This window comes from Protopterus annectens, chromosome 1.part1, assembly GCF_019279795.1.
Source record: "Protopterus annectens isolate FY-2018-M chromosome 1.part1, PAN1.0, whole genome shotgun sequence".
Lineage (NCBI taxonomy): Eukaryota > Metazoa > Chordata > Ceratodontiformes > Protopteridae > Protopterus > Protopterus annectens.
The window spans coordinates 1,492,240,043-1,492,262,356 of record NC_056726.1 but is presented as its reverse complement, the minus strand read 5'-3'; positions in this window follow the sequence as shown (position 1 = coordinate 1,492,262,356).

The following is a 22,314-nucleotide window of genomic DNA, read 5'->3' as shown; positions in this document are numbered from 1 at the left end:
TGTATGCACAGTTTTTGCACAATAACCTGATAACATTTGCTAAATCTGTATGGACAGTCTCCATACATTAACCTGATAACATCTGCTAAGTCTGTATGCACAGTTTCTACACTTAAACCCAAAAAATTATGCTAAGCTTGTATGCACAATCTCTATGCATTAACCCGATAACATAAGCTAAGTCTCTATGCACAGTCTCGATACATTAACGTGATAAGCTATGCTAAGTCTGTAGGTACAGTCTCTGCACATTAACCCAATAACATATGCTTATTCTGTATGCGCAGCCTCTACGCATTAACTGCATAACAGAAGTTAAGTCTGTATGCACAGTCAATACAGATTAAACTGATAACATATGGTAAGTCTGTATGCACAGTCTCTACACATTAACTCAATAACATATGGTAAGTCTGTATACACAATCAATACACATTAACCGGATAACATATACTACTTCTCCATGCATAGCTTCTACACATTAACCTGATAACATATGCTAATTCTATATGAATAACATCTAAACATAAATATGATAAAAATGCTAAGTCTGAATACAGAGTCTCTACATATTAACCTAATAAAATATGCTTTGTCTGTATGCACAGTCTCTAGACATTAACCATATAACATATGCTAAGTCTGTATCCACAGTCAATACACATTAAACTGATAACATATGCTAAGTCTGTATGCATAGTCTTTACACATTAACCTGATAACATATGCTAAGTCTGTATGCACAGTCGCTATGCATTAACCTCATAACATATGCTAAGTTTGTATGCTCAGTGTCTAAACATTAACCAGATACCATTTGGTAAGTCCGTATCCACAGTCTCTACACAATAGCATTATAACATATGCTAAGTCTGTATGCAGAGTCAGTACACATTAACCTGTTAACATATGCTGTCTGCATGCATAGTCGCTGCACATTAACCTGATAACATATGCTAAATATGTATGCACAGTCTGTACACATTAACCTGATACCATATGCTAAGTCTGTATGCACAGTCTGTACACATTAAGCTGATAACATATGCTAAGTCTGCATACACAGTTTCTTGGCATTAACCAGATAACATATGCTAAGTCTGTATGCACAGTCTCTACCCATTAACCTGATAACATATGTCAAGTCTATATCCACAGTCTCTACACATTAACCTGATAACATATGCTACGCCTGTATGCACAGTTAATACACATTAAACTGATAACATATGGTAAGTCTGTATGCGTAGTTTTTGCACAATAACCCGATAACATTTGCTAAATCTGTATGCACAGTCTCTACACATGAACCTGATAACATATGCTAAGTCTTTATTCACAATCTCTACACATTAACCTAATAACGTATGATAAGTCTGTATGCACAGTCTCTACACATTAACCCAATAACATATGCTAAGTCTGTATGCACAGTCAATACACACTAACCGGATAAAATATGCTACTTCTGCATGCATAGCCTCTACACATTAACCTGATGACATATGCTAAGTCTGTATGCATAGCCTCTACACATTAATCTGATAAAAATGCTAAGTCTGTATACACAGTCTCTACACATTAACCTGATAAAATATGCTAAGTCTGTATGCACAGTCTCTAGACATTAACCATATAACATATGCTAAGTCTGTATGCACAGTCCCTGCACATTAACATAAAATATGTTGTCTGTATGCAGAGTCAATACACATTAACCCGATAATATATGTTAAGACTGTATGCACAATCTTTACCCATTAACCTGATAACATATGCTAAGTCTGTATGCACAGTCAATGCACATTAACCCGATAACATGTGCTAAGTCTGTATGCATAGCCTCTATGCATTAACCTCATAACATGCTAAATCTGTATGCACAGTCTCTAAGCATTAACCTCATTACATATGCTATGTCTGTACGCACAGTCAATACAGATTAACCTGATAACACATGCTCAGTCTGTATGCACAGTCTCTGCACATTAACCTGATAACATATGCTAAGTCTGTATGCACAGTCCCTACAAATTAACATGATAAGATATGCTAAGTCTGAATGCACAGTATCTACACATTAACCCAATACCATATGATAAGTCTGTATGCACAGTCTCTAGACATTAACCTGATAACAGATGCTAAGTCTATATGCACAGTCTTTGCACATTAACCAGATACCATATGCTAATTCAATTTGAACATTCTCTTCACATTAACCCATTAACATATGCTAAGTCTGTATGAGAGAATCATTACACATTAACCTAATAACATATGTTAAGTCTGTATGCACAGTCTCCGCACACTAACCAGATAACATATGCTAAGTCTGTATGCACAGTCTCTACACATTAACCAAATAACATATGCTACGTCTGTATGAACAGTCTCTTCACATTAACCCAATACCATATATTAAGTCTGTATTTACAGACTCTACACATTAACCTGATAACATATGCTGTCTGTATGCACAATCTCTGCACATTAACCTGATAACATATGCTATGTCTGTATGCACAGTCAATACATATTACCTAATAACATGTGCTAAGTCTGTATGCACAGTCAATTCACATTAACCCGATAACATATGCTAAATCTGTATGCATAGTGCCTACCCATTAACCTGATAACACATGCTAAGGCTGTATGCACAGTAAATATACATTAACCTGATAATATATGCCAATTCTGAATGCACAGTCTCTACACCTTAACCTGATAACATATGCTACGTCTGTATGCACAGTCTCTATACATTAACCAGACTACATATGCTTAGTCTGTATGCACAGTCAATACACAGTAACCTGATAACATATGTCATCTATATCCACAGTCCTACACATTAACCTGATAACATATACTAAGTCTATATGCACAGTCTCTACCCATTAACCTGATAACGTATGTCAAGTCTATATCCACAGTCCTACACCTTAACCTGATAACATATGCTAAGTCTGTATGCACAGTCTGTACACATTAACCTGATAACATATGCTAAGTCTGCTTGTACAGTCTCTACACATTAACCTGATAACAGTTGCTAAGAATGTAAGCACAGTCTGCACATATTAACCAGACAGCATATGCTACGTATGTATTCACAGTCAATACACATTAACCTGATAAGATATGGTAAGTCTGTATGCACAATTTTTGCACAATAACCTGATAACATATGCTAAATCTGTATGTACAGTCTCCATACATTAACCTGATAACATCTGCTAAGTCTGTATGCACAGTTTCTACACTTAAACCTGATAACATATGCTAAGCCTGTATGCACAATCTCTACGAGTTAACACAATAACATAAGCTAAGTCTGTATGCAAAGACAATACACATTAACCTGATAACACATGGTAAGTCGGCATGCACAGTCTCTACACAAAAACCTGATAACATATGCTAAGTCTTTATGTACAGTCTCTACACATTAACCTAGTTACATATAATAGGTCTGTATGCACAGTCACTACACATTTACCCAATAACATATACTAAGTCTGTATGCACAGTCAATACACATTAACCTGATAGCATATGCTAAGTCTGTATGCATAGTCTGTACACATTAACCTGATAACATATGCTAAGTCTGTATGCATAGTCTGCACAAATTAACCTGATAACATATGCTAAGTCTGTATGCAAAGTCTCTATTAATTAAACTCATAATATATGTTAAATTTGTATGCACAGTCTCTACACATTAACCAAATAACATATGCTAAATCTGCATACAAAGTCTCTACACATGAACATGATAACATATGCTAAGTCTGTATGCACAGTCAATACACATTAACCTGATAACATATGCTATCTGTATGCATAGTCTCTGCACATTAACCTGATAACATATGTTACATTTGTATGCACAGTCAATGCACATTAAACTGATTACATATGCTAAGTCTGTATCCACAGTGTCTGCACATTAACCAGATAACTTATGCTAAGTATGTATGCACAGTCAAAAAACATTAACCTGATAACATATGCTAAGTCGGTATACACAGTCTCTACCTATTAACCTGATAACATATGTCAAGTCTATATCCACAGTCTCTACACCTTAACTTAATAACATATGCTAAGTCTGTATGCACAGTCTGCACACATTAACCTGATAACATATGCTAATTCTGTATGCACACTCTCTGCACATTAACCCGATAAGATATGCCAAGTCTGTATTCACAGCCTCTACACCTTAACATAATAACATATGTTAAGTCTGTATGCACAGTCTCTACACATTAACCTGATAACATATGCTAAGTCTTTATGCACAGTTTCTGGACATTAACCAGATAACATATGCTAAGTCTGTATGCACAGTCTCGACACATTAACCTGATAATATTTGCTAAGCCTGTATGCACAGTCTGTACACATTAACCAGATAGTATATGCTAAGTCTGTATGCACAGTTAATACACATTAAACTGATAACATATGGTAAGTCTGTATGCACAGTTTTTGCACAATAACCTGATAACATTTGTTACATCTGAATGGACAGTCTCCATACATTAACCTGATAACATCTGCTAAGTCTGTATGCACAGTTTCTACACTTAAACCCATAAAATTATGCTAAGCTTGTATGCACAATCACTACGCATTATCCCAATAACATAAGCTAAGTCTGTATGCACAGTCTCGATATATTAACGTGATAAGCTATGCTAAGTCTGTATGTACAGTCTCTGCACATTAACCCAGTAACATATGCTTATACTGTATGCACAGCCTCTACGCATTAACTGCATAACAGAAGTTAAGTCTGTATGCACAGTCAATACAGATTAAACTGATAACATATGGTAAGTCTGTATACACAGTCTCTACACATGAACCTGATAACATATGCTAAGTCTTTATTCACAATATCTACACATTAACCTAATAACGTATGATAAGTCTGTATGCACAGTCTCTACACATTAACTCAATAACATATGCTAAGTCTGTATGCACAGTCAATACACATTAACGGGATAACATATACTACTTCTGCATGCATAGCCTCTGCACATTAACCTGATGACATATGCTAATTCTGTATGCATAGCCTCTACACATTAATCTGATAAAAATGCTAAGTCTGAATACAGAGTCTCTACACATTAACCTAATAAAATATGCTAAGTCTGTATGCACAGTCTCTAGACATTAACCATATAACATATGCTAAATCTATTTGCACAGTCTCTGCACATTAACATAAAATATGTTGTCTGTATGCAGAGTCAATACACATTAACCCAATAATATATGCTAAGACTGTATGCACAATCTCTACCCATTAACCTGATAACATATGCTAAGTCTGTATGCACAGTCAATGTACATTAACCCGATAACATGTGCCAAGTCTGTATGCATAGCCTCTATGCATTAACCTCATAACACATGCTAAGTCCGTATGCACAGTCTCTAAGCATTAAGCTCATTACATATGCTATGTCTGTACGCACAGTCAATACAGATTAACCTGTTAACACATGCTAAGTCTGTATGCACAGTCCCTACAAATTAACATATGATATGCTAAGTCTGAATGCACAGTATCTACACATTAACCCAATACCATATGATAAGTCTGTATGCACAGTCTGTAGACATTAACCTGATAACACATGCTAAGTCTATATGCACAGTCTCTGCATATTAACCAGATAACATATGCTAATTCTATTCGAACATTCTCTACACATTAACCTATTAACATATGCTAAGTCTGTATGAGAGAATCATTACACATTAACCTAATAACATATGCTAAGTCTGTATGCACAGTCTCTGCACATTAACCAGATAACATATGCTAAGTCTGTATTTACAGTCTCTACACATTAACTTGATAACATATGCTGTCTGTATGCATAATCTCTGCACATTAACCTCATAACATACGCTATGTCTGTATGCACAGACAATACATATTACCTAATAAGATGTGCTAAGTGTGTATGCCCAGTCAATTCACATTAACCCAATAACATACGCTAAATCTGTATGCATAGGGCCTACCCATTAACCTGATAACACATGCTAAGGCTGTATGCACAGTTAATATACCTTAACCTGATAATATATGCTAAGTCTGAGTGCACAGTCTCTACACCTTAACCTGATAACATATGCTACGTCTGTATTCACAGTCTCTATACGTTAACCAGACTACATATGCTTAGTCTGTATGCACAGTCAATACACAGTAACCTGATAACATATGCTAAGTCTGCATGCACACTCTCTACACATTAACCTGAAAACATACGCTAAGGCTGTATGCACAGTCTCTACACATTATCCTGATAACATGTGCTAAGTCTGTATGCACAGTCAATACAAATTAACCTGATAACATATGTTAAGTCTGTATGCACAGTCAATACACATTAACCTGATAACATATGCTATGTCTGTATGCACTGTCTCGACACATTAACCTGATAAAATATGCTAAGTCTGTATGCACAGTCTCTACCCATTTACCCAATAACATATGCTAAGTCGGTATTCACAGTCATAGGTTCATAGCTTCATAGGTTGTTACTAGGCTATTGCCCCTAGGGCTAATACAAACCTAGCCATAACAATTCCCTGGATATTTCTTTCCACAATATTTACTTCCCTGGACCCCTGTCTAGCAGGGCAACTGACATTATCCCCGGGGTTAATTTTCTATCTCCCATCCAATTGTCAAGGTTCCTTTTGAAGAGGGCCAAGGAGGCGCTCTGCTTGACATGTACGGGCAGTCTATTCCAGAGTATGAGGAGTCTCTGGGTCAGTAACCTATCCCTAAAGCATGTTTTCTTCATTATGATGGTAAGGTCTAGATTTCTGTAGCGTGTGGCTCTAAGGGATTGGGATTTTTTTAATTGGACCATGTCTAATAGCTCAGGGTTTGACATGACCTTGTATGTTAAGCAGAGATCATCTTTGAATAGACGATATGCCACAGAGTATAGCTGGAGTTTTTTTATATGGTCTGCATAGGGCATCTGCTTTAGATCTGTGATTCTTTTAGTGAGGTATTTCTGCGGCCTTTCCAGCTGTTGCAGATGTCTTGTGAGGTACATAGCAAAAGGGGCATTGTACTCTATAATGGATCTAATGAGGGATGAGTACAGTGGGACAATGACCTCCTTTTTTCTGGATGAAAAGCCCATAGTGATGAGGTTTGCCACATAAAAGGATTTCCTGACTGTTGTGAAGATGTGTTTATTGAAGGTGAGACCACTGTCCACCTGCATCCCTGTGTCTCTCATCAGACATTCAGTGTTTAGTGTACTACCACCTGTGTGGTAATTCATGGGTACATGGTTTTTCCCAAAGGGGATACTATACATTTCTTAGCATTAAGCTTGTACCTATGGCTCTGGCACCAAGCATCTGTTTCTGTAAGGCCCTTTTGTAGAATACCCACATCATTTTGGGATTCAGTAGTGGCTTCCAGTTTGCAGTCATCTGCGAACTTTGTCATCCAGAGTCCCTTAGTGTTGGCCTGTACTTCAGAGAAGTAGACGCAAACAAGAGTGATCCGAGGACTGAACCCTGAGGTACTCCACTTGTCACTTGTCTGGAGCTGGATTTGGAGTCAGCTACTTTTACAGTCTTGGTTCTGTCAGTAAGCCAGATGGCAACCCATTGAGTGACGTAGGGATTTATGCCCAGCTTAGTAAGTTTATCTATGATTCCAGAGTGGTGGATGGTGTTGAAGGCCTTGTCGAGGTCCAGATAGGCTGTTTGGACCACCTTACCCTCATCCCCAGCTCTGGAGACTGATTCAAAGAAGTCAATCAGGTCAGGAGTCAAGATTGGCCCTTCACAAACCCAAATTAGGTAGGGTCCAGTGTTTGAAGGTTGTCAAAATTTTTGTTTATAAGTTCCATGATAATGCATTCCATGCCTTTGCAGATGAGGCTCGTCAGACAGATGGGAAGATAGTTCCCGGGATCAAAGATGGATCCCCCTTCTGGAGTGGGATAACAGTAGCTGTGCACCACTCCGTGGGCACAAAGCCTGAGGTGGTGAGGCTATGATTAAACATGACACTTAGGTGAGGTGCCAGTTCATTTTAAAGTTCATGTAGAACACAGCCCAGGATGTCATCTGCTCTCATGGATGCTGTATTCTTAGCTTTGGAGAGTGCAGTTTCTACCAGTGTGGCCTTGATTACTGCAATTTGGCAATCTTTTGGTATAGAGATGGGCCCTTTAGAGGGTGAGAGGGAGGTGAACGTGGCACTAAATGATCTGCCAGGAGATTTGCAATATCCTTGGGATCAGTATATTATACATTAACCTATTAACATATGCTAAATCTGTATGCATAACCTCTGTGCATTAACCTCATAACATATGTTGTTTGTATGCACAGTCTATACACATTAAGCAGTTAACATATGCTAGGCCTGCATGCACAGTCTACACATTAACTTAATAATATATTCTAAGTCTGAATGCACAATCAAAAAACATTAACCATTAACCTAACATATGCTAGGTCTGAATGCACAGTCAATACACATTAACCTGATAACATATACAAAGTCTGTATGCATAGTCTGTACACATTAACCTCATAACATATGCTAAGTCTGCATGGACAGTCGCTATGCATTAACCTCATAACATATGCTAAGTCTGTATGCAGAGTCAGTACACATTAACCTGATAACATATGCTAAGTCTGTATGCAGAGTCAGTGCACATTAACCTGTTAACATATGCTGTCTGTATCCACAGTCTCTACACATTAACTTAATAACATATGCTAAGTCTGCATGCAAAGTCTCTACGCATTAACCTCATAATATATGCTAAATTTGTATGCACAGTCTCTACACATTAACCACATAAAATATGCTAAATCTGCATGTGCAGTCTCTACACATTAGCATGATAACATATGCTAAGTCTGTATGCGCAGTCAGTGCACATTAACCTGTTAACATATGCTGTCTGTATGCATAGTCTCTGCACATTAACCTGATAACATATGCTACGTTTGTATGCACAGTCATTACACATTAAACTGATAACATATGCTGTCTGTGTCCACAGTCTCAGCACATTAACCAGATAACATATGCTAAGTATATATGCACAGTCAAAACACATTAACCTGATAACATATGCTAAGTCTGTATGCACAGTCTGTACACATTAACCTGATAACATATGCTAAGTCTGCATGCACAGTCTCTACACATTAACTTGATAACATATGCTAAGTCTCTATGCACAGTCAATACATATTAACCTGATAACATATGCTAAGTCTATATGCACAGTTTTTGCACAATAACCTGATAACAAATGCTAAATCTGTATGCACAGTCTCTACACATTAATCTGATAACATATGCTAAGTCTTTATGCACAGTTTCTGGAAATTAACCAGATAACATATGCTAAGTCTGTATGCACAGTCTCGACACATTAACCTGATAACATATACCTAGTCTATATGCACAGTCTCTACCCATTTACCTGATAACATATGTCAAGTCTATATCCACAGTCTCTACACCTTAACCTGATAACATATGCTAAGTCTGTATGCACAGTCTGTACACATTAACCTGATAACATATGATAAGTCTGCTTACACAGTCTCTATACATTAACCTGACAACATTTGCTAAGAATATATGCACAGTCTGCACACATTAGCCAGACAGCATATGCTAAGTATCTATGCACAGTAAATACACAATAACCTGAAAACATATGCTAAGTCTATATGCACAGTTTTTGCACAATAACCTGATAACAAATGCTAAATCTGTATGCACAGTCTCCATACATTAACCTGATAACATCTGCTAAGTCTGTATGCACAGTTTCTACACTTAAACCCGATAACATATGCTAAGCCTGTATGCACAATCTCTACGCATTAACACAATAACATACGCTAAGTCTGTATGCACAGTCAATACACATTAACCTGATAACATATGGTAAGTTGGCATGCACAGTCTTTACACATAAACCTGATAACATATGCTAAGACTTTATGTACAGTCTCTACACATTAACCTAATTACATATGATAGGTCTGTATGCACAGTCTCTACACTTTAACCAGATAACATATAATAGGTCTGTATGCACAGTCAATACACATTAACCAGATAATATATGCTACTTTTGCATGCATAGCCTCTGCACATTAAAATTATACATTATCCTAAGTCTGAATGCACAGCCAATACTCATTAACCTGATAACATATGCTAAGTCTGTATGCACAGTCAATACACATTAACCTGGTAACATATGCTAAGTCTGTATGCATAGTCTATACACATTAAACTGATAACATATGCTAAGTCTGTATGCATAGTCTGTACATATTAACCTCATAACATATGCTAAGTCTGTATGCACAGGTACTATGCATTAACCTCATAACATATGCCAAGTTTGTATGCTCAGTCACTACACATTAACCAGGTACCATATGGTAAGTCTGTATCCAGTCTCTACACATTAACCAAATAACATATGCTAAATCTGCATACAAAGTCTCTACACATTAACATGATAACATATGCTAAGTCTGTATACACAGTCAATACACATTAACATGATAACATATGCTGTCTGTATGCATAGTCTCTGCACATTAACCTGATAACATATGCTACGTTTGTATGCACAGTCAATGCACATTAAAGTGATAACATATGCTAAGTCTGTATCCACAGTCTCTGCACATTAACCAGATAACTTATGGTAAGTATGTATGCACAGTCAAAACACATTAACCTGATAACATATGTTAAGTCGATATACACCATCTCTACACCTTAACCTGATAACATATGCTAAATCTGTATGCACAGTCTGTACAAATTAACCTGATAACATATGCTAATTCTGTATGCACACTCTCTACACATTAACCCGATAACATATGCTAAGTCTGTATTCACAGTGTCTACACATTAACATGATAACATATGTTAAGTCTGTATGCACAGTCAATACACATTAACCTGATAACATATGCTCAGTCTGTATGCACAGTCTCTACGCATTACCTGATAACATATGCTAAGTCTTTATGCACAGTTTCTGGAGATTAACCAGATAACATATGCTAAGTCTGTATGCACAGTCTCGACACATTAACCTGATAAGATATACTAAGTCTATATGCACAGTCTCTACACATTAACCTGATAATATTTGCTTAAGCCTGTATGCACAGTCTGTGCACTTTAACCAGATAGCATATGCTACGTCTGGATGCACAGTCAATACACATTAAACTGATAACATATGGTAAGTCTGTATGCACAGTTTTTGCACAATAACCCGATAACATTTGCTAAATCTGTATGCACAGTCTCCATACATTAACCTAATAACATCTGCTAAGTATGTATGCACAGTTTCTACACTTAAACCCGAGAACATATGCTAAGCTTGTATGCACAATCTCTAAGCATTAACCCGATAACATAAGCTAAGTCTGTATGCATAGCCTTGACACATTAACGTGATAAGCTATGCTGTCTGTATGCACAGTCTCTGCACATTAACCCACTAACATATGTTTATTCTGTATGCGCAGCCTCTACGCATTAACCGCATAACATAAGTTAAGTCTGTATGCACAGTCAATACAGATTATACTGATAACATATGGCAAGTCTATATGCACAGTCAATACACATTAACCTGATAACATATGCTAAGTCTGTATGCACAGTCAGTACATATTAACCTGATAACATAAGCTAAGTCTGTATGCACAGTCTCTACACATTAACCAGATAACATATATTAAGTCTGTATGCACAGTCAATTCACATTAACCTGATAACATATGCTAAGTCTGTATGCACAGTCTCTAAACATTAAGCTGATAACATACGCTAATTCTGTATGCACAGTCAATACACCTTACCCTGATAACATATGCTAAGTCGTATGCAGAGACAATACATATTATCCCGATAACATATGCTAAGTCTGTATGCACAGTCTCTCACACATTAACCAGATAACATATGCTAAGTCTGTATGCACAGTCCCTACACATTAACCTGATAACATATGCTAAGTTTGTATGCACAATCTCTACACCTTAACCCGATAATATATGGTAAGTGTGTATGCACAGTTTCTACCCATTAACCTGATAACATATGCTAATTCTGTATGCACAGTCAATACACATTATCCTGATAAAATATGCTAAGTCTATATACACAATCAATACACATTATCCTGATAACATATGCCAAATCTGTATGCACAGTCAATACACCTTCACCTGATAACATATGCTAATTCTGTATGCACAGTCTCTGCACATTAACCCGATAACAAATGCTAAGTCGTATGCACAGTCAATACATATTAACCCAATAACGTATCCTAAGTCTGTATGCAAAGTCTCTACACATTAACCCGATTACATATGCTAAGCCTGTATGCACAGTCTCTGCACCTTAACCTGATAACATATGCTGCGTCTGTATGCAGTCTCGAAGCATTAACATCATAACATGTGCTAAGTCATTATGCACAGTCTCTACACATTAACCTGATATATGCTAAGACTGTATGCTCAGTCAATACACATTAAGCTAACATATGCTAAGTCTGTATACACAGTCTCGACACATTAATTTGATAACATATCCTAAGTCTGTATGCATAGCCTCTGCACATTAACAAAACACATTATCCTGATAAAATATGTTAAGTTTATATGCACAGTCAAGACACATTAACTTGATAACATATGCTAAGTGTGTATGTACAGTCTCTGCACATTAACCAGATAACATATGCTAAGTCTGTATGCACAGTCAATACACATTAACCTGATTACATATGCTAAGTCTGTATGCATAGTCTTTACACAGTAACCTGATAATATATGCTAAGTCTGTATGCGCAGTCAATACACATTAACCCAATAACATATGCTAAGTCTGTATGGACAGCCTCTACACATTAACTCAATGACATATGCTAAGTGTGTATGGACAGTCTCTACACATTAACTCGATGACATATGCTAAGTGTGTATGAACACTCTCTACACATTACCCTGATAACATATGCTACATCTGTATGCACAGTCAATTCACAATAACAAGACAATATATGCTAAGTCTTTAGGCACAGTCAATTCACATTAACTTGATAACATATGCTAAGTCTGTATGCACAGTAAGTAAACCTTCACCTGATAACATATGCTAAGTCTGTATGCACAGTCAATACACATTATCTTGGTAACATATGCTAAGTCTGTATGCACAGTATCTGCAAATTAACACGACAACAAATGCTAAATCGTATGCACAGTCAATACATATCAACCCGATAACGTATCCTATGTCTGTATGCACAGCCTCTACTCATTAACCCGATTACATATGCTAAGTCTGTATGCACAGTTTCTGTACCTTAACCTGATAACATATGCTAAGTCTGTATGCCCAGTCAATACACATTAACCTAACATATGCTAAGTATTTAAACACAGTCTCCACATTAATTTGAGGACATATCCTAAGTCTGTATGCACAGCCTCTGCACATTAACAAAACATATGCTAAGTATGTATGCACAGTCAATACACATTAACTTTATACCATATGCTAAGTGTGTATGTACAGTCTCTGCACATTAACCAGATAACATATGCTAAGTCTGTCTGAACAGTCAATGCACATTAACATTATAACATATGCTAAGTGTGTATTTACAGTCTCTGCACATTAACCAGATAACATATGCTAAGTCTGTATGCAGTCAATACACATTGACCTGATAACATATACTAAGTCTGTATGCATAGTCTCTATACATTAACCTGATAACTTATGCTAAGTCTGTATGCGCAGTCAATACACATTAACCCGATAACATAAGCTAAGTCTGTATGCACAGTCTCTACACATTAATGTGATAACATATGCTAAGTCTATATGGACAGTCAATACACATTAACCTGATAACCTATGCTAAGTTTGTATGTACCATCTCTACACATTAACCTATAACATTTGCTAAGTCTGTATGCACAGTCTCTAGACATTAACCTTATAACATATGCACAGTCAATACACATTAACCTGATAACCTATGCTAAGTTTGTATGTACCATCTCTACTCATTAACCTGATAACATTGTCTAAGTCTGTATGCACAGTCTCTACACATTGACCTGATAACATATGCTAAATATGTATGCACAATCTCTGCCCATTAACTTGATAACATATGCTAAGTCTGTATGCACAGTATCTACACATTAACCTGACAACATATGCTAAGTCTGTATGCACAGTCAATACTCATTAACCCAATAACATATGCTAAGTCTATATGCACATTCAATACACATTAACCTGATAACATATGCTGTCTGTATGCACAGTCTCTACACAATAATGTGATAACATATACTAAGTCTGTATGCACAGTCTCTACGCATTAACCTAATAACATATGCTAAGTCTGTATGCACAGTCAATACACATTGACCTGATAAGATATACTAAGTCTGTATGCATAGTCTCTATACATTAACCTGATAGCTTATGCTAAGTCTGTATGCGCAGTCAATACACATTAACCCAATAACATAAGCTACGTCTGTATGCACAGTATCTACACATTAATGTGATAACATATGCTAAGTCTATATGGACAGTCAATACACATTAACCTGATAAGATATTCTAAGTCTGTATGCACAGTCAATACTCATTAACACAATAACATATGCTAAGTCTATATGCACCGACAATACACATTAACCTGATAACCTATGCTAAGTTTGTATGTACCATCTCTACACATTAACCCAATAACATAAGCTACGTCTGTATGCACAGTATCTACACATTAATGTGATAACATATGCTAAGTCTATATGGACAGTCAATACACATTGACCTGATAAGATATACTAAGTCTGTATGCATAGTCTCTATACATTAACCTGATAGCTTATGCTAAGTCTGTATGCACAGTCTCTACACATTGACCTGATAACATATGTTAAATCTGTATGCACAATCTCTGCACATTAGACTAATAACATATGCTAAGTCTGTATGCACAGCATCTACACATTAACCTGACAACATATGCTAAGTCTGTATGCACAGTCAATACTCATTAACCCAATAACATATGCTAAGTCTATATGCACATTCAATACACATTAACCTTATAACATATGCTGTCTGTAGGCACAGTCTCTACACAATAATGTGATAACATATGCTAAGTCTGTATGCACAGTCTCTACGCATTAACCTGATAACATATGCTAAGTCTGTATTCACAGTCTCTACGCATTAACCTGATAACATATGTTAAGTCTGTATTCACAGTCTCTACATCTTAACCTGTTAACATATGCTGTCTGTATGCACAGTCTCTACACATTAACCCTTATAACATATGCTGAGTCTGTATGCCCAGTCATTACATATTAACCAGAAAACATATGCTAAGTCTGAATGCAGAGTCAATTCACATTAACCTGATAACATATGCTAAGTCTGTATGCACAGTCTGTACACATTAACCTGATAACATATGCCAAGTCTGCATGCACAGTCTCTACACATTAACTTGATAACATATGCTAAGTCTCTATGCACAGTCAATACATATTAACCTGATAACATATGCTAAGTCTATATGCACAGTTTTTGCACAATAACCTGATAACAAATGCTAAATCTGTATGCACAGTCTCTACACATTAATCTGATAACATATGCTAAGTCTTTATGCACAGTTTCTGGAAATTAACCAGATAACATATGCTAAGTCTGTATGCACAGTCTTGACACATTAACCTGATAACATATACTAAGTCTATATGCACAGTCTCTACCCATTTACCTGATAACATATGTCAAGTCTATATCCACAGTCTCTACACCTTAACCTGATAATATAAGCTAAGTCTGTATGCACAGTCTGTACACATTAACCTGAATACATATGATAAGTCTGCTTACACAGTCTCTATACATTAACCTGACAACATTTGCTAAGAATATATGCACAGTCTGCACACATTAGCCAGACAGCATATACTACGTATCTATGCACAGTCAATACACATTAACCTGAAAACATATGCTAAGTCTATATGCACAGTTTTTGCACAATAACCTGATAACAAATGCTAAATCTGTATGCACAGTCTCCATACATTAACCTGATAACATCTGCTAAGTCTGTATGCACAGTTTCTACACTTAAACCCGATAACATATGCTAAGCCTGTATGCACAATCTCTACGCATTAACACAATAACATATGCTAAGTCTGTATGCACAGTCAATACACATTAACCTGATAACATATGGTAAGTTGGCATGCACAGTCTTTACACATAAACCTGATAACATATGCTAAGTCTTTATGTACAGTCTCTACACATTAACCTAATTACATATGATAGGTCTGTATGCACAGTCTCTACACTTTAACCAGATAACATATACTAGGTCTGTATGCACAGTCAATACACATTAACCAGATAATATATGCTACTTTTGCATGCATAGCCTCTGCACATTAAAATTATACATTATGCTAAGTCTGAATGCACAGCCAATACTCATTAACCTGATAACATATGCTAAGTCTGTATGAACAGTCAATACACATTAACCTGATAACATATGCTAAGTCTGTATGCATAGTCTATACACATTAAACTGATAACATATGCTAAGTCTGTATGCATAGTCTGTACATATTAACCTCATAACATATGCTAAGTCTGTATGCACAGGTGCTATGCATTAACCTCATAACATATGCCAAGTTTGTATGCTCAGTCACTACACATTAACCAGGTACCATATGGTAAGTCTGTATCCAGTCTTTACACATTAACCAAATAACATATGCTAAATCTGCATACAAAGTCTCTACACATTAACATGATAACATACGCTAAGTCTGTATACACAGTCAATACACATTAACATGATAACATATGCTGTCTGTATGCATAGTCTCTGCACATTAACCTGATAACATATGCTACGTTTGTATGCACAGTCAATGCACATTAAACTGATAACATATGCTAAGTCTGTATCCACAGTCTCTGCACATTAACCAGATAACTTATGGTAAGTATGTATGCACAGTCAAAACACATTAACCTGATAACATATGCTAAGTCGATATACACCATCTCTACACCTTAACCTGATAACATATGCTAAGTCTGTATGCACAGTCTGTACAAATTAACCTGATAACATATGCTAATTCTGTATGCACACTCTCTACACATTAACCCGATAACATATGCTAAGTCTGTATTCACAGTGTCTACACATTAACATGATAACATATGTTAAGTCTGTATGCACAGTCAATACACATTAACCTGATAACATATGCTCAGTCTGTATGCACAGTCTCTACACATTACCTGATAACATATGCTAAGTCTTTATGCACAGTTTCTGGAGATTAACCAGATAACATATGCTAAGTCTGTATGCACAGTCTCTACACATTAACCTGATAATATTTGCTAAGCCTGTATGCACAGTCTGTGCACATTAACCAGATAGCATATGCTACGTCTGGATACACAGTCAATACACATTAAACTGATAACATATGGTAAGTCTGTATGCACAGTTTTTGCACAATAACCCGATAACATTTGCTAAATCTGTATGCACAGTCTCCATACATTAACCTAATAACATCTGCTAAGTATGTATGCACAGTTTCTACACTTAAACCCGAGAACATATGCTAAGCTTGTATGCACAATCTCTAAGCATTAACCCGATAACATAAGCTAAGTCTGTATGCATAGCCTTGACACATTAACGTGATAAGCTATGCTGTCTGTATGCACAGTCTCTGCACATTAACCCACTAACATATGTTTATTCTGTATGCGCAGCCTCTACGCATTAACCGCATAACATAAGTTAAGTCTGTATGCACAGTCAATACAGATTATACTGATAACATATGGCAAGTCTTTATGCACAGTCAATACACATTAACCTGATAACATATGCTAAGTCTGTATGCACAGTCAGTACATATTAACCTGATAACATAAGCTAAGTCTGTATGCACAGTCTCTACACATTAACCAGATAACATATACTAAGTCTGTATGCACAGTCAATTCACATTAACCTGATAACATATGCTAAGTCTGTATGCACAGTCTCTAAACATTAAGCTGATAACATACGCTAATTCTGTATGCACAGTCAATACACCTTACCCTGATAACATATGCTAAGTCGTATGCAGAGACAATACATATTATCCCGATAACATATGCTAAGTCTGTATGCACAGTCTCTCACACATTAACCAGATAACATATGCTAAGTCTGTATGCACAGTCCCTACACATTAACCTGATAACATATGCTAAGTTTGTATGCACAATCTCTACACCTTAACCCGATAATATATGGTAAGTGTGTATGCACAGTTTCTACCCATTAACCTGATAACATATGCTAATTCTGTATGCACAGTCAATACACATTATCCTGATAAAATATGCTAAGTCTATATACACAGTCAATACACATTATCCTGATAACATATGCCAAATCTGTATGCACAGTCAATACACCTTCACCTGATAACATATGCTAATTCTGTATGCACAGTCTCTGCACATTAACCCGATAACAAATGCTAAGTCGTATGCACAGTCAATACATATTAACCCAATAATGTATCCTAAGTCTGTATGCACAGTCTCTACACATTAACCCGATTACATATGCTAAGCCTGTATGCACAGTCTCTGCACCTTAACCTGATAACATATGCTGCGTCTGTATGCAGTCTCGAAGCATTAACATCATAACATGTGCTAAGTCATTATGCACAGTCTCTCCACATTAACCTGATATATGCTAAGACTGTATGCTCAGTCAATACACATTAAGCTAACATATGCTAAGTCTGTCTACACAGTCTCGACACATTAATTTGATAACATATCCTAAGTCTGTATGCATAGCCTCTGCACATTAACAAAACACATTATCCTGATAAAATATGCTAAGTTTATATGCACAGTCAATACACATTAACTTGATAACATATGCTAAGTGTGTATGTACAGTCTCTGCACATTAACCAGATAACATATGCTAAGTCTGTATGCACAGTCAATACACATTAACCTGATTACATATGCTAAGTCTGTATGCATAGTCTTTACACAGTAACCTGATAATATATGCTAAGTCTGTATGCGCAGTCAATACACATTAACCCAATAACATATGCTAAGTCTGTATGGACAGCCTCTACACATTAACTCAATGACATATGCTAAGTGTGTATGAACACTCTCTACACATTACCCTGATAACATATGCTACATCTGTATGCACAGTCAATTCACAATAACAAGACAACATATGCTAAGTCTTTAGGCACAGTCAATTCACATTAACCTGATAACATATGCTAAGTCTGTATGCACAGTAAGTAAACCTTCACCTGATAACATATGCTAAGTCTGTATGCACAGTCAATACACATTATCTTGGTAACATATGCTAAGTCTGTATGCACAGTATCTGCAAATTAACACGACAACAAATGCTAAGTCGTATGCACAGTCAATACATATTAACCCAATAACGTATCCTATGTCTGTATGCACAGCCTCTACACATTAACCCAATTACATATGCTAAGTCTGTATGCACAGTTTCTGTACCTTAACCTGATAACATATGCTAAGTCTGTATGCTCAGTCAATACACATTAACCTAACATATGCTAAGTATTTAAACACAGTCTCCACATTAATTTGAGGACATATCCTAAGAATGTATGCACAGCCTCTGCACATTAACAAAACATATGCTAAGTATGTATGCACAGTCAATACACATTAACTTTATACCATATGCTAAGTGTGTATGTACAGTCTCTGCACATTAACCAGATAACATATGCTAAGTCTGTCTGAACAGTCAATACACATTAACATTATAACATATGCTAAGTGTGTATTTACAGTCTCTGCACATTAACCAGATAACATATGCTAAGTCTGTATGCAGTCAATACACAATGACCTGATAACATATACTAAGTCTGTATGCATAGTCTCTATACATTAACCTGATAACTTATGCTAAGTCTGTATGCGCAGTCAATACACATTAACCCAATAACATAAGCTAAGTCTGTATGCACAGTCTCTACACATTAATGTGATAACATATGCTAAGTCTATATGGACAGTCAATACACATTAACCTGATAACATATACTGACTGTATGCACAGTCTCTACACAATAATGTGATAACATATGCTAAGTCTGTATGCACAGTCTCTACGCATTAACCTAATAACATATGCTAAGTCTGTATGCACAGTCAATACACATTGACCTGATAAGATATACTAAGTCTGTATGCATAGTCTCTATACATTAACCTGATAGCTTATGCTAAGTCTGTATGCGCAGTCAATACACATTAACCCAATAACATAAGCTAAGTCTGTATTCACAGTATCTACACATTAATGTGATAACATATGCTAAGTCTATATGGACAGTCAATACACATTAACCTGATAAGATATTCTAAGTCTGTATGCACAGTCAATACTAATTAACCCAATAACATATGCTAAGTCTATATGCACATTCAATACACATTAACCTGATAACATATGCTGTCTGTAGGCACAGTCTCTGCACAATAATGTGATAACATATGCTAAGTCTGTATGCACAGTCCTCCAGAAAAAAGGCAGCAACAAGAAGGAAACGTCCACAGGGAGTACGCCAAAATACTATAAGGCACAGCTGCTGACACAATTCCAGTTCCAAGCACGGTTTGACAAAGTATTTATTTAACGTCTCACAATAAAAATACGTTTTCGTTGCCCATGCAACTTCATCAGAATGCAATAACAAAGAGTAAGCATACCCTAGCGTCTTATATTACAATAATTAATGAATTAATGTGTTAATTGATTCCTTATTAAATCTTAAAGAAAAATAGATAGATTTCATACAGAGCTGTAACATGATTTTAACACATTATATTTCACAATATAAAGGATTTTAAAACAATACTTAATACAATTAAATACAAATGAATATTAAATGTAAAAACATGTAAAAATCTTCCTTGTTAAAGTAAAATATATTCACATTAATATTTTATTTAATCACAATTGTAATATACCCACAATATTAAAAAATTTTATTTGATATAAATTCAATTATATTTGTAAAATACACCAATGCTTTTGGAGCTACTTTGTGTTCAGTCACAGCGTTTCTGCTCTAAGCTTCAAATAGGGCATAATAGAAATAAGGTCATTTAGACCTGGTGCCTTGTTTGAGGCTAACAATATCTGCCAACATGTCTCCCTATGTGCCAATCTAGCTTGCCAATGTCCTCCCCTAGAATTTTTTACCACAGATTCCAAAACATAAAACATAAAGAAAGCTGATTGGCACACCAAGGTGTGCTTGTAAAGTGCGTTGGTACTAGTCTGCTTTTGAATATCATATAGATGTTCATATATACGTCTCTTAAGCTGTCTTTCGGTCTTGCCGACATAAAATGCCTGGCAAGACCTACAGACAGCCAAGTAGACTAAACCAGCAGAATTGCAATTGTGATATTTTTGTGAATAAATCTTTCTATCCCTACTTTCCAAGTAAAGATGTTCCTGATTAATAACATACTGACACTGTTTACAATGCCCACAACGAAAAGTACCCTTTCTAGTTAGATTGAAATTACTTTGATGTAAATTTTGTTCCAAAAGGTTTTTTATGTTACGTCCTCTTTTGTAAACTGTATTGCAGGTCATGTCCTTAAGATTTTTCAGGTCTGTAAAATCCTGAAAGCTCTCCATTTCTTTCTGTATAATGTACCTAATATGTCCAGCGTCTTGACTAAAGGCAGTAACAAATGTCAGATTAGAACTTGAAAAATTTGAGATGGGTGGGGTATTTTGCATCAATGTATCAGCAGCCCCCCTTCCCAAAATCGGAAAAAATCTAGATTTTCTAGCTAAACTAATCTCTTCCCAAATTGATTTTATTAATGATAGAGGGTATCCTCTTTCAAGGAACAGCAAGCACAGTTTTTCACATTCAGTATTAAAGATTTTGTCTTCCGAGGTCATACGGGATACCCTCACAAACTGTCCCTTAACAATTGACTTTTTCTGAAACTTGGGATGGGAACTAGAATAATGCAAA